Here is a 13,397-nt window from a genome sequence, read left to right on the forward strand (position 1 = left end):
TCTGTTCTCGTCCCAGCTCGCCGAGTCCAGCGTTCCCTCCGCTCAGGCTTTTGTCCAACGTTGTGAGCGCACCTGGAGGAGGGTCAGGTCTGCACTTTGCCGTTACAGGGCGCAGACTGTGAGAGCCGCCAATAAACGTAGGATTAAGAGTCCTAGGTATTGTCGCGGTCAGAGAGTGTGGCTTTCCACTCGTAACCTTCCCCTTACGACAGCTTCTCGCAAGTTGACTCCGCGGTTCATTGGTCCGTTCCGTGTTTCTCATGTCGTCAATCCTGTCGCAGTGCGACTGCTTCTTCCGCGACATCTTCGTCGCGTCCACCCAGTCTTCCATGTCTCCTGTGTCAAGCCTTTTCTTCGTGCCCCCGTTCGTCTTCCCCCCCCCCCCGTCCTTGTCGAGGGCGCACCTATTTACAGGGTACGGAAGATCATGGACATGCGTTCTCGGGGACGTGGCCACCGGTACTTAGTGGATTGGGAGGGTTACGGTCCTGAGGAGAGGAGTTGGGTTCCATCTCGGGACGTGCTGGACCGTTCGTTGATTGATGATTTCCTCCGTTGCCGCCAGGGTTCCTCCTCGAGTGCGCCAGGAGGCGCTCGGTGAGTGGGGGGGTACTGTCATGTTTTGTCATTGATTGTCATGTCTTGTCCCTGTGCTTCCCCTTCTATTCGTTTCCCCCTGCTGGTCTTATTAGGTTCTTTCCCTCTTTCTATCCCTCTCTCTCCCCCTCCCTCTCTCCCCTCTCTCTCTCTCTCTCTATCGTTCCGTTCCTGCTCCCAGCTGTTCCTCATTCTCCTAACTACCTCATTTACTCTTTCACACCTGTTTCCTATTTTGCCCTCTGATTAAGTCCCTATTTCTCTGTCTGTTTTCGCTTCTGTCCTTGTCGGATCATTGTTTGCTGTTCTGTGTCCTCGTTCCGTCCTGTCGTGTTTTTGCCTTCTTCAGATGCTGCGTGTGAGCAGGTGTCTATATCAGCTACGGCCTGCGCCTTCCCGAAGCGACCTGCAGTCTGTGGTCGCATCTCCAGTTGTTCCCCTCTACTGACTAGAGGGTTTCAGTTTTCCTGTTTTGACTTGGAATAAACTCTGTTTCTGTAAAGTCGCTGTTGGGTCCTCATTCACCTGCATAACATGAAGTGTACCTATGATAAAAATTACAGACCTCTACATGCTTTGTAAGTAGGAAAACCTGCCAAATCGGCAGTGTATCAAATACTTGTTCTCCCCACTGTATATATATCATTGAGTTAATATAGCCACATACAGACATTATCTCTTTTTTGTTTTCTTGAGTAAAGCAGCTCCAAAATGCAGCAGTTTCAGCCTAGCTCAGTGCTTTCTGTGGTGGTGGGGCAAGCCAGCAGAAAATATGAAGCATTGCGCCGTGATTGGCTCAGTGTTCTGTCACTCATGGGGACACTATGTCACCGCCAAGTCTAAGGGGAGACCTCGTAAATTCTAGCACCTGGGGTGCTGCCATAGAGTTACATTAGAAGTGCCCACCCAAGGAGGCTAAAGGTCATTAGCCACAGATAAAATGACATCAAATAAATAAATAATTATGTGTACAGTAGCTTTGAATGCACTGATCATGTGGTTTCCAACCATATAAAATCCACAGAAGAAGAAGAAGAAGTACTGATCATGTCAAGATCATACTTTCAAAATCTTAGCTTGCAGTCATAATCATGAATCAAGTCGACAATCTACTGGCAAATCCTTCTCAAGCTGTGTCATATGAAGATAAATAATAGATAAAATGTATCATGGCTCATCGGCCATTGGACACAAACATTACACAACAAGGTGGAAATCGCAAATTCAACAATGAGTGGTTAATTTTGAAAGTATGATGTTGACATGAACAGTCCAATCAAAGTTACTGTAGATATAACGTGATTTTAGTACACTCACAGTATGATGCTATAGAATTGGCTGAGGTACTATCTTTTAGAGCTGCCAGCCAGGTGACAAGGAAGTTCCCCATTTACTGTAAGCCACATTGCAGTGACCTTTGTATCCGTTCAGGTAATGGCCCTGTAATATTATTGTGATACAGATATTCATGGTTTATTGTACATGAAGGACAGGAATTTGGTAAACTTGATAATGATCTGCAAGGCAGATAAACACACACCTTTTCCTAACATCGTCATTCATTAATGTGATCCACCATTCAGGATTGGGCCTTGCTGTGGACCATGATCCGGAATGAAGTTAGGACACAAACACTCAAAGAGACAAGGATGAGGACCAAAACTACAGCTTTTAATGAATCCAATAAACAAGCTTTAGTTTTGTCATCAACCCAAACATGAACTTGAACTACAAGCAAGTTGTGGATCTTAGAACTTTATTCAGTCTTTACCTGGACAGCCAAACCCTCAATTAGGCAATTACTCACATTTGTTAGACAATGTTATGTTTTTGGTAACATTTCCCTTTATTATAAATACAACTAAACAAAAATATTAATGCAACAAAAGATTTTACTGAGTTATAGTTCATATAAGGAAAGCAGTCAATTGAAATAAATAAATTAGGCTGTAATCTATGGATTTAACATGATTGGGAATAAAGATATGTATCTGTTGGTCACAGAAACCTTTAAAAAATGTAGGGGCGTAGATCAGAAAACCAGGCTCCGGACTGGGGACCGTCGCTGCGGGCTCCGGACCGTCGCTGGAGGCTCCGGACCGTCGCTGGAGGCTCCGGACCGGGGACCGTCGCTGGAGGCTCCGGACCGGGGACCGTCGCTGGAGGCTCCGGACCTGGGACCGTCGCTGCAGGCTTAGTGCCATAGATCATCACTGGAGTCTCAGTGCCATAGATCATCACTGGAGGCTTCGTGCCATCGATCATCACTGGAGGCTTCGTGCCATGGATCATCACTGGAGGCTTCGTGCCATGGATCATCACTGGAGGCTTCGTGCCATGGATCATCACAAGAGGCTTCGTACCATGGGTCATCACTGGAGGCTTTGTGCCATGGATCATCACTGGAGGCTTCGTGCCATGGATCATCACTGGAGGCTTCGTGTCATGGATCATCACTGGAGGATTCGTACGTGGAGCCGGAACAGGTCTCACCGGACTGAGGAGACGTACTGGAAGGCTGGTGCGTGGAGCTGCCATAACGCGTCCTGGCTGGATATCCACTTTAGCTCGGTGAGCTTGGAGATCTGGCACAGGAAGCACTGTGCTATGAAGGCGCACTGGAGGCATAGTGCGTAGAGCCGGCGTAGGATATACTGGGCTGTGGAGGCGCACTGGAGGTCGGGAGCGTAGAGCTGGCACAACGCGTCCAGGCTGAATACCCCCTGTAGCACGGCACGTGCGGGGAGCAGGCACAGGCCGCACTGGGTTGTGCTGGCGAACTAGGGATACCGTGCGTAGAGCTTGCACAGGATATCCTGGGCCGAGGAGACGCACTGGAGACCAGGATCGCTGAGCCGGCACAATCCGTCCTGGCTGGATGACCACTCTGGAACAGTGCGCACCGGGCTATGAATGCGCACTGGAGACACCGTACCTGACGGTGCCTGACCAATCACCAGTGACCAGACAGACCAGTCACAGTACCTGACCTGTCACACATGCTCCACGGTAAGCACGGGGAGTTGGCTCAGGTCTATACCCTACCTCCGCCAATCTCCCCGTGTGCCCCCTCCATATTTTTTGGGGGGCTGCCTCTCGTGCTTCCGTCGTTGAGCTAACTCTTCGTATAGTTGCCGTTCCGCTCTCACTGCCTCCATCTGCTCCCTTGAACGGCGATACTACCTGGCCCGTGTCCAGGGTCCTTCTCCCTCCAGGATTTCCTCCCATGTCCAGTCCTCCTGGCTACGCTGCTTGGTCCTTCTTTGGTGGGGTGTTCTGTAACGCTCGTCGTCGGTGGAAGGAACAGTGGACCAAAGTGGAAAGTGTTCATGAAATGTATTTTCAAGAAACACTCAAACAAAAATAACAAATCCAAAAACGAAAGCGAACAGTTGGGTCAGGCACAGACACTAAACAGAAAATAACACCCCACAAAACCCAAACAGAAAATCACAACTTATATATGATCCCCAATCAGAGACAACGATAGACAGCTGCCTCTGATTGGGAACCACACTCGAAAAAAAACAAAGAAATAGAAAACATAGATTTTCCCACCCGAGTCACACCCTGACCTAACCAAACATAGAGAATAAATAAGGATCTCTAAGGTCAGGGCGTGACATTTGCATAGAGTTACAGTCAGGAAGTTGGTAGCAAATGGGTCTTCCAAATGGACAATGACCCCCAAGCATACTTCCAAAGTTGTGGAAAACGGATTAAGGACAACAAAGTCAAGGTATTGGAGTAGCCATCACAAAGCCTTGACCTCATCCTATAGAAAATTTGTGGGCAGAACTGAAGAAGCGTGTGCGAGCAAGGAGGCCTACAAACCTGACTCAGTTACATCAACCCTGTCAGGAGGAATGGGCCAAAATTCACCCAACGTATTGTGGAAAGCTTGTGGAAGGCTACCCGATACATTTGACCCAAGTTAAACAATTTAAAGGCAATGCTACCAAATACTAATTGAGTGTATGTAAACTTCTGACCCACTGGGAATGTGATGAAAGAAATAAAAGCTGGGCTCTGTTCTAGGCCCTCTCCTATTCTCCTATTCTCGCTATACACCAAGTCACTTGGCTCTGTCATAACCTCACATGGTCTCTCCTATCATTGCTATGCAGACGACACACAATTAATCTTCTCCTTTCCCCCTTCTGATGACCAGGTGGCGAATCGCATCTCTGCATGTCTGGCAGACATATCAGTGTGGATGACGGATCACCACCTCAAGCTGAACCTCGGCAAGACGGAGCTGCTCTTCCTCCCGGGGAAGGACTGCCCGTTCCATGATCTCGCCATCACGGTTGACAACTCCATTGTGTCCTCCTCCCAGAGCGCTAAGAACCTTGGCGTGATCCTGGACAACACCCTGTCGTTCTCAACTAACATCAAGGCGGTGGCCCGTTCCTGTAGGTTCATGCTCTACAACATCCGCAGAGTACGACCCTGCCTCACACAGGAAGCGGCGCAGGTCCTAATCCAGGCACTTGTCATCTCCCGTCTGGATTACTGCAACTCGCTGTTGGCAGGGCTCCCTGCCTGTGCCATTAAACCCCTACAACTCATCCAGAACGCCGCAGCCCGTCTGGTGTTCAACCTTCCCAAGTTCTCTCACGTCACCCCGCTCCTCCGCTCTCTCCACTGGCTTCCAGTTGAAGCTCGCATCCGCTACAAGACCATGGTGCTTGCCTACGGAGCTGTGAGGGGAACGGCACCTCAGTACCTCCAGGCTCTGATCAGGCCCTACACCCAAACAAGGGCACTGCGTTCATCCACCTCTGGCCTGCTCACCTCCCTACCACTGAGGAAGTACAGTTCCCGCTCAGCCCAGTCAAAACTGTTCGCTGCTCTGGCCCCCCAATGGTGGAACAAACTCCCTCACGACGCCAGGACAGCGGAGTCAATCACCACCTTCCGGAGACACCTGAAACCCCACCTCTTTAAGGAATACCTAGGATAGGATAAAGTAATCCTTCTCACCCCCCCCTTTAAGATTTAGATGCACTATTGTAAAGTGGCTGCTCCACTGGATGTCATAAGGTGAACGCACCAATTTGTAAGTCGCTCTGGATAAGAGCATCTGCTAAATGACTTAAATGTAAATGATGTAAATGAAATTTATATTTCTCTCTACTATTTTTCTGACATTTCACATTCTTAAAATAAAGTGCTGATCCTAACTGACCTAAAACAGGGAATTATTACTAGGATTAAATGTCAGGAATTATTAACAGTATTGACAGTATGTAAACTTCCGACTTCAACTGTATACTCCAATTTAGACACTCCTCCTTCTCTCCAATCCTTACATCTTTTATGGTCCAACAGGAAGACGAAGTGATAGAGTAATAAACCATTCTGTGTTCCTAAGGTGACCTGACCCCTTGCTGTCTAGTCCAAAGCTCTCCAACTGTATCACCTATAGCACTCCCGTGACTTCTTCCCATCCACTCAGCATATTCCAAAGCCATCTGTCTCCTACAGATAACCATTAACGTCTGATGTAACAACCATTCTCTATAACCCTCAGATACTATAGTATTACTTCTGATCTATCATGTCTCTAGTACAGCAATGTTCAAAGTTTAGCCCAGAATCCAACACCAATAAGATAATTTCAGTTAAATGTATGTGAATATACTGTAAAGGATGTCTGGTTATCCCTTTACTGTTATTGTGCTAAGACAGTCCATACATCATCTATGTCCCAGTCCTTTCTCACCACCTGAGAGTAAACTGTGTCTTCCCTTAAAGAATGCTGTTGTCCCACTGCCACTGCAGAGTAGGTGACATCCTCAGCTGGCTTGACATCTGCATCTTTCTGGTCTTCTCCAGATGGGTCGTGTGCTTTCCTCTTGTCAATGTTGAATCTGACGATCTCAGAATAAACCAGGTCCTGGGGAATGACAAAGGGAGGGAGAGGGTGAGAGAGAAGAATGATTATTCATTTAATGTGATTATTTGAAATCTTATGCTGGAATTCAGTCAAACACAAAGAAAAAACATGTTTTCATTAGTGCACTGTTCCGCCTTATTTGGACACAAGCTGAAACTAAACAACTTCACCTCTTCTATTCCTGTCCCTGTCCTGTCCGCACTGACCGCCAGGCTGCTTGCATCTGGAAAACAACCACAGAGGGATTTACAGAAAGCAGAAATGCAGGTCAGGGCTGACTGAGCAGAAGGGGAACTTGAGTCGTGTGCTTGGTAAAAAATATGGTTCCCACTCACCAACGCTGACAGAGGGGTTGAATAAAGCCTCATGCCTAGTTAAAGAGAATAATATACATTTCTCTGTGCCTCGATCTAGGTTGGGCAAAATTAAACATGGCGGTGTTCGCCTTAGCAATCTCACTGGAATAAAGACCTCCTCCATTCCTGTCATTGTGATATCTCACATCTCAAAATAGGGCAACTTAATATTAGATCCTCACTTCCAAGGCAGTTATAGTCAATTTACGAATCACTGATCATAATCTTGATGTGATTGGCCTGACTGAAACATGGCTTAAGCCTGATGAATTTACGGTGTTAAATGAGGCCTTTCCTCCTGGTTGCACTAGTGACCATATCCCCCACTCATCCCGCAAAGGCGGAAGTGTTGCTAAAATTTACGTTAGCAAATTTCAACAAAAACAAAAACGACTGTGTATTCATCTTTTGAGTTTGTAGTCATTAAATCTATGCAGCCTACTCAATCACTTTTTATAGCTACTGTTTACAGGCCTCCTGGGCCATATTCAGTGTTCCTCACTGAGATCCCTGAATTCCTATCGGATCTTGTAGTCATGGCAGATAATATTCACATTTTTGGTGACTTTAATATTCACATGGAAAAGTCCACAGATCCATTCCAAAAGGCTTTCGGAGCCATCATCGACTCAGTGGGTTTTGTCCAACATGTCTCCGGACCTACTCACTGCCACAGTCATACTCTGGACCTAGTTTTGTCCCGTGGAATAAATGTTGTGGATCTTAATGTTTTTCCTCATAATCCTAGACTATCGGACCACCATTTTATTACGTTTGCAATCGCAACAACAAATCTGCTCTGACCCCAGCCAAGGAGCATCAAAAGCTGTGCTATAAATTCTCGGATAACCCAAAGATCTCTAGATGTCCTTCCAGGCTTCCTCCACCTACCCAAGAATGTCAGAGTACATAAATCAGTTAACCACCTAACTGAGGAACTCAATTTAACCTTGCGTTATACCCTAGATGCAGCCGAACCCCTAAAAACTAAAACAAATTGTCATAATAAACTTTCTCCTTTCACATCCTGACCTTAGAGATCCTTTTTATGTCACTATTTTGGTTTGGTCAGGGCGTGAGTTGCGGTGGGCATTCTATGTTTTGTGTTCTATGTTTTCTATTTCTTTGTGTTTGGCCGGGAATGGTTCTCAACCAGGGACAGCTGTCTATTGTTGTCTCTGATTGGGAACCATACTTAGTTGCCCTTTTTCCCACCTGTGTTTGTGGGAGGTTGACTTTCTTTATGGCACTTTGCCTTTGAGCATCACGGTTTGTTTTTGTATTGTTTATTGTTTTGTCTGCGTCATTTTCTATTATTAATAAAAGATAATGTACTCTCACAACGCTGCACCTTGGTCCTCTCCTTCAAACAGCCGTGACAGCTCCCTGGTTTCCGGAAAAACCTGAGCTCTGAAGTCAGCTTTGAGAAAATTGGAACGGTCTTTGACTAGCTTTGAAAGACAGTACCGTGCAGTATCGAAGAGCCCTCACGCCTGCTTGATCATCCTATTTCTCCAACTTAATTGAGGAAAATAAGAACAATCCAACATTTATTTTTGATACTGTCACAAAGCTAACTAAAAAGCAGCCTTCCCCAAGAGAAGATAGCTTTCAATTCAGCAGTGATAAATTCATTAACTTCTTTGACGAAAAGATCATGATCATTAGAAAGCAAACTACAGACTCCTCTTTAAATCTGCATATTTCTCCAATGCTCAGTTGTCCTGAGTCTTCACAATTCTGCCAGGACCTAGGATCAAGGGAGACACTCAAGTGTTTTAGTACTATATCTCTTGACACAATGATGAAAATAATCATGGCCTCTAATCCTTCAAGCTGCATTCTGGACCCTATTCCAACTAAGCTACTGAAAGAGCTGCTTCCTGTGCTTGGCCCTCCTATGTTCAACATAATAAACGACTCTCTATCCACCGGATGTGTACCAAATTCACTAAAAGTGGCAGTAATAAAGCCTCTCTTGATAAAGCCAAACCTTGAACAAGAAAATATAAAAAGTATCGGCCTATATTGAATCAAACATTTTAGAAAAAGCTGTTGCACAGCAACTCACTGCCTTCCTGAAGACAATGTATACGAAACACTTCAGTCTGGTTATAGACCCCATCATAGCACTGAGACTGCACTTGTGAAGGCGGTAAATGACCTTTTAATGGTGTCAGACCGAGTCTCTGCATCTGCCCTCGTGCTCCTAGGCTTTATTGCTGCTTTTGATACCATCGATCACCACATTCTTTTGGAGAGATTGGAAACACAAATTGGTCTACACGGACAAGTTCTGGCCTGGTTTAGATTTTATCTGTCGGAAAGATATCAGTTTGTCTCTGAAGATGGTTTGTCCAAATTAACTGTACGTTTCAGTGTTCCTCAAGGCTCCGTTTTAGGACCACTATTGTTTTCACTATATATTTTACCTCTTGGTGATGTCATTGGGAAACACAATGTCAACTTTTACTGCTATGCGGACAACACACAGCTTTACATTTCAATGAAACATGGTGAAGCCCCAAAATTGCCCTTCCTGGAAGCCTGTGTTTCAGACATAAGGAAGTGGATGGCAGCAAATGTTCTACTTTTAAACTCGGACAAAACAGAGATGCTAGTTCTAGGTCCCAAGAAACAAAGAGATCTTCTGTTGAATCTGACAATTAATCTTGATAGTTGTACAGTCATCTCAAATAAAACTGTGAAGGACCTCGGCGTTACTCTGGACTCTGATCTCTCTTCTTTTAACGAACATATCAAGACTGTGTCAAGGATAGCTTTTTTCCATCTTTGTAACATTGCAAAAATCAGGAACTTTCTCCCCCCAAAAATTATGCAGAAGAAATTCATCCATGCTTTTGTCACTTCTAGATTAGACTACTGCAATGCTCTACTTTCCGGCTACCCGGATAAAAATCTAAATAAACTTCAGTTAGTGCTAAACACGGCTGCTAGAATCTTGACTAGAACCAAATTTGGATCACATTACTCCAGTGCTAGCCTCTCTACACTGGCTTCCTGTTAAGGCAAGGGCTGACTTCAAGGTTTTACTGCTAAACCTACAAAGCATTACATGGGCTTGCTCCTACCTATCTTTTTGATTTGGTCCTGCCATACATACCTACACGTACGCTACGGTCACAATACGCAGGCCTCCTTACGGTCCCTAGAATTTGTCAGCAAACAGCCGGATGCATGGCTTTCTCCTATAGAGCTCCATTTTTATGGAATGGTCTGCCTACCCATGTGAGACACAGACTCGGTCTCAATCTTTAAGTCTTTATTGAAGACTCATCTCTTCAGTAGGTCCTATAATTGAGTGTAGCCTGGCCCAGGAGTGTGAAAGTGAATCGAAAGGCACTGGAGCAACACACCACCCTTGCTGTCTCTGCCTGGCCGGTTCGCCTCTCTCCACTGGGATTCTCTGCCTCAAACCCTATTAGGGGGCTGAGTCACTGGCTTACTGGGGCTCTACCATGCTGTCCCTAGGAGGGGTGCGTCACTTGAGTGGTTTGAGTCACTGCCGTGGTCTTCCTGTCCAGGTTGGCGCCCCCTTTGGGTTCGTGCCGCGGGGGAGATCTTCGTGGTCTATACTCGGCCTTGTCTCAGGATTGTAAGTCGGTGGTTGAAGATATCCCTCTAGTGGTGTGGAGGCTGTGTTTTGGCAATGTGGGTGGGGTTCTCTCCTGCCTGTTTGGTCCTGTCCGGGGGTATTGTCGGACGGTGATGTTAACTCTGGAAGCATTAGCCAACTCCACGCTCCCTTTTAGGGGCGACTCAGGAATGTAAGACTTGTCTATGTATAGAATAAATACATTACGATGTTGATGTCCTGTCCACTGTTATTTAAAGCTGTTTGTTTGATGAGCATTCAGATGTCCTTTATAACCAGAGAGGTATATAGACACTTGGACCAAAACCTGTTTTAGCAAGTCAACATTACTGAGGGCTTTCACTATTTTGAAGTAGTCTGCTGGATTGGACTTGCTAACATGACATAACTGCAGGTGGCAGTTTATCCCATGGGCTCCATATATGAAGCAAGTGATTGAACTCTTTTTGGTTCTATAAGTAACCTCTTTTTCTAAGAATGTATGTTAAACTATTATTGGTTATCAGGAACATTTTTTAGACTATGGTCAATATGGCTGCTGCTGATTTGTCAACATAACACGTTATTGATAATGCAGTATGTCTATGTAGTTGGTTATGGAAAAAGCTTTTAGTGGATTTCACTCAGAACCTGGGGTATCAGACAGCCTTATGTAGTCACAGTTGTATTACTGTACACCAAAGTGTCATAAATGTTATTATAGGTTGATTCACCAAAATAATTTCAGACTGATTTTTATTTGCGGCTCCCTTCCACCACAAAGTAAATGTGATGCACTGAACAACCTCAGCCCATCCAGAACATACTGTACCCCTCTGTCCTGCTCCTCCACTGTCTTCCTCCATCCAGAACATACTGTACCCCTCTGTCCTGCTCCTCCACTGTCTTCCTCCATCCAGAACATACTGTACCCCTCTGTCCTGCTCCTCCACTGTCTTCCTCCATCCAGAACATACTGTACCCCTCTGTCCTGCTCTTCCACTGTCTTCCTCCATCCAGAACATACTGTACCCCTCTGTCCTGCTCCTCCACTGTCTTCCTCCATCCAGAACATACATACATACATACATACATACATACATACATACATACATACATACATACATACATACATACATACATACATACATACATACATACATACATACATACATACATACATACATACATACATACATACATACATACATACATACATAACATACATACATACATACATACATACATACATACATACATACATACATACATACATACATACATACATACATACATACATACATACATACATACATACATACATACATACATACATACATACATACATACATACATACATACATACATACATACATACATACATACATACATACATACATACATAACATAACATACATACATACATACATACATACATAACATACATAACTCTTGGGTTCCTGTGCGTGTTAACTCTTGGGTTCCTGTGCGTGTTAACTCTTGGGTTCCTGTGCGTGTTAACTCTTGGGTTGCTGTGCGTGTTCACTCTTGGGTTCCTGTGCGTGTTAACTCTTGGGTTCCTGTGCGTGTTAACCTGTTACACCTACCCCCTACTTTTTTGAACATTCTGTTAAAAATCGCGCAACATTTCAGCACCCTGCTGCTAATACCAGGAATATAGTATATGCATATGATTAGTATGTGTGGATAGAAAACACTCAGACGTTTATAAAACTGGTTAGATCACGGCTGTGACTATAACAGAACATCCGTTTCATCGAAAAGCGCAGGAAAATCTGATCACTGAAAATGGAAATGTATATCCACCCGCCACTTCAACCCATTGATAAAGGCGAACCACAATAAATGGGGCTGAGATTGCAATACCTACAGCTTCCACATGATGTCAACAGTCTTGTCATTTGCCTAGGCTTTGTTTCTTGGTCAAACGAAGAAGAGACAAGCCATTTGTTCAGGTCCCCGACCGGATATTTTGGTTGAGATTTACCCGGACATTATTTCCAGACGGACAGCTAAAGAATATACATCGCCTCGTGATCAATTTGGTCACTTATTAACGTGTACTAATACCTATAGTTGCATTACAAAAGTATTTCAAGTGTTTTGTGAAAGTTTATCGTCGACTTTTTAATTTAAAAATGACGTTACGTTATAAGACGCTATTTTTTCGTTTATCACACAGTCTTCATAGATCGATATCTAGGCTATATATGGACCGATTTAATTAAAAAAAGACCCAATAGTGATTATGGGACATCTAGGAGTGCCAACAAAGAAGATGGTCAAAGGTAATGAATGTTTTATATTTTATTTGTGCGGTATGTGTAGCGACGACTATGCTAATTATTTTGTTTACGTCCCCTGAGGGGTCTTTTGGGGTGTTACATGCTATCAGATAATAGCTTCTCATGCTTTCGCCGAAAAGCATTTTAAAAATCTGACTTGTTGCCTGGATTCACAACGAGTGTAGCTTTAATTCAATACCCTGCATATGTATTTTAATGAACGTTTTAGTTTTAACTAGTACTATTAGCATTTAGCGTAGCGCATTTGCATTTCCAGATGTCTAGATGGGACGCCTGCGTGTCAAGTAGGAGCAAGAGGTTAACTCTTGCGCTGCTTAATTCCCGGGTTCCTGTGCGTGTTAACTCTTGGGTTCCTGTGCGTGTTAACTCTTGGGTCCTGTGCGTGTTAACTCTTGGGTCCTGTGCGTGTTAACTCTTGCGCTGCTTAATTCCCGGGTTCCTGTGCGTGTTAACTCTTGGATTCCTGTGCGTGTTAACGCTTGGGTTCCTGTGTGTGTTAACTCTTGGGTTCCTGTGCATGTTAACTCTTGGGTTCCTGTGCGTGTTAACTCTTGGGTTCCTGTGCGTGTTAACTCTTGGGTTCCTGTGCGTGTTAACTCTTGCGCTGCTTAATTCCCCTC

Source organism: Oncorhynchus gorbuscha, unplaced genomic scaffold, assembly GCF_021184085.1.
Source record: "Oncorhynchus gorbuscha isolate QuinsamMale2020 ecotype Even-year unplaced genomic scaffold, OgorEven_v1.0 Un_scaffold_3050, whole genome shotgun sequence".
In the NCBI taxonomy this organism is placed as follows: Eukaryota; Metazoa; Chordata; class Actinopteri; order Salmoniformes; family Salmonidae; genus Oncorhynchus; species Oncorhynchus gorbuscha.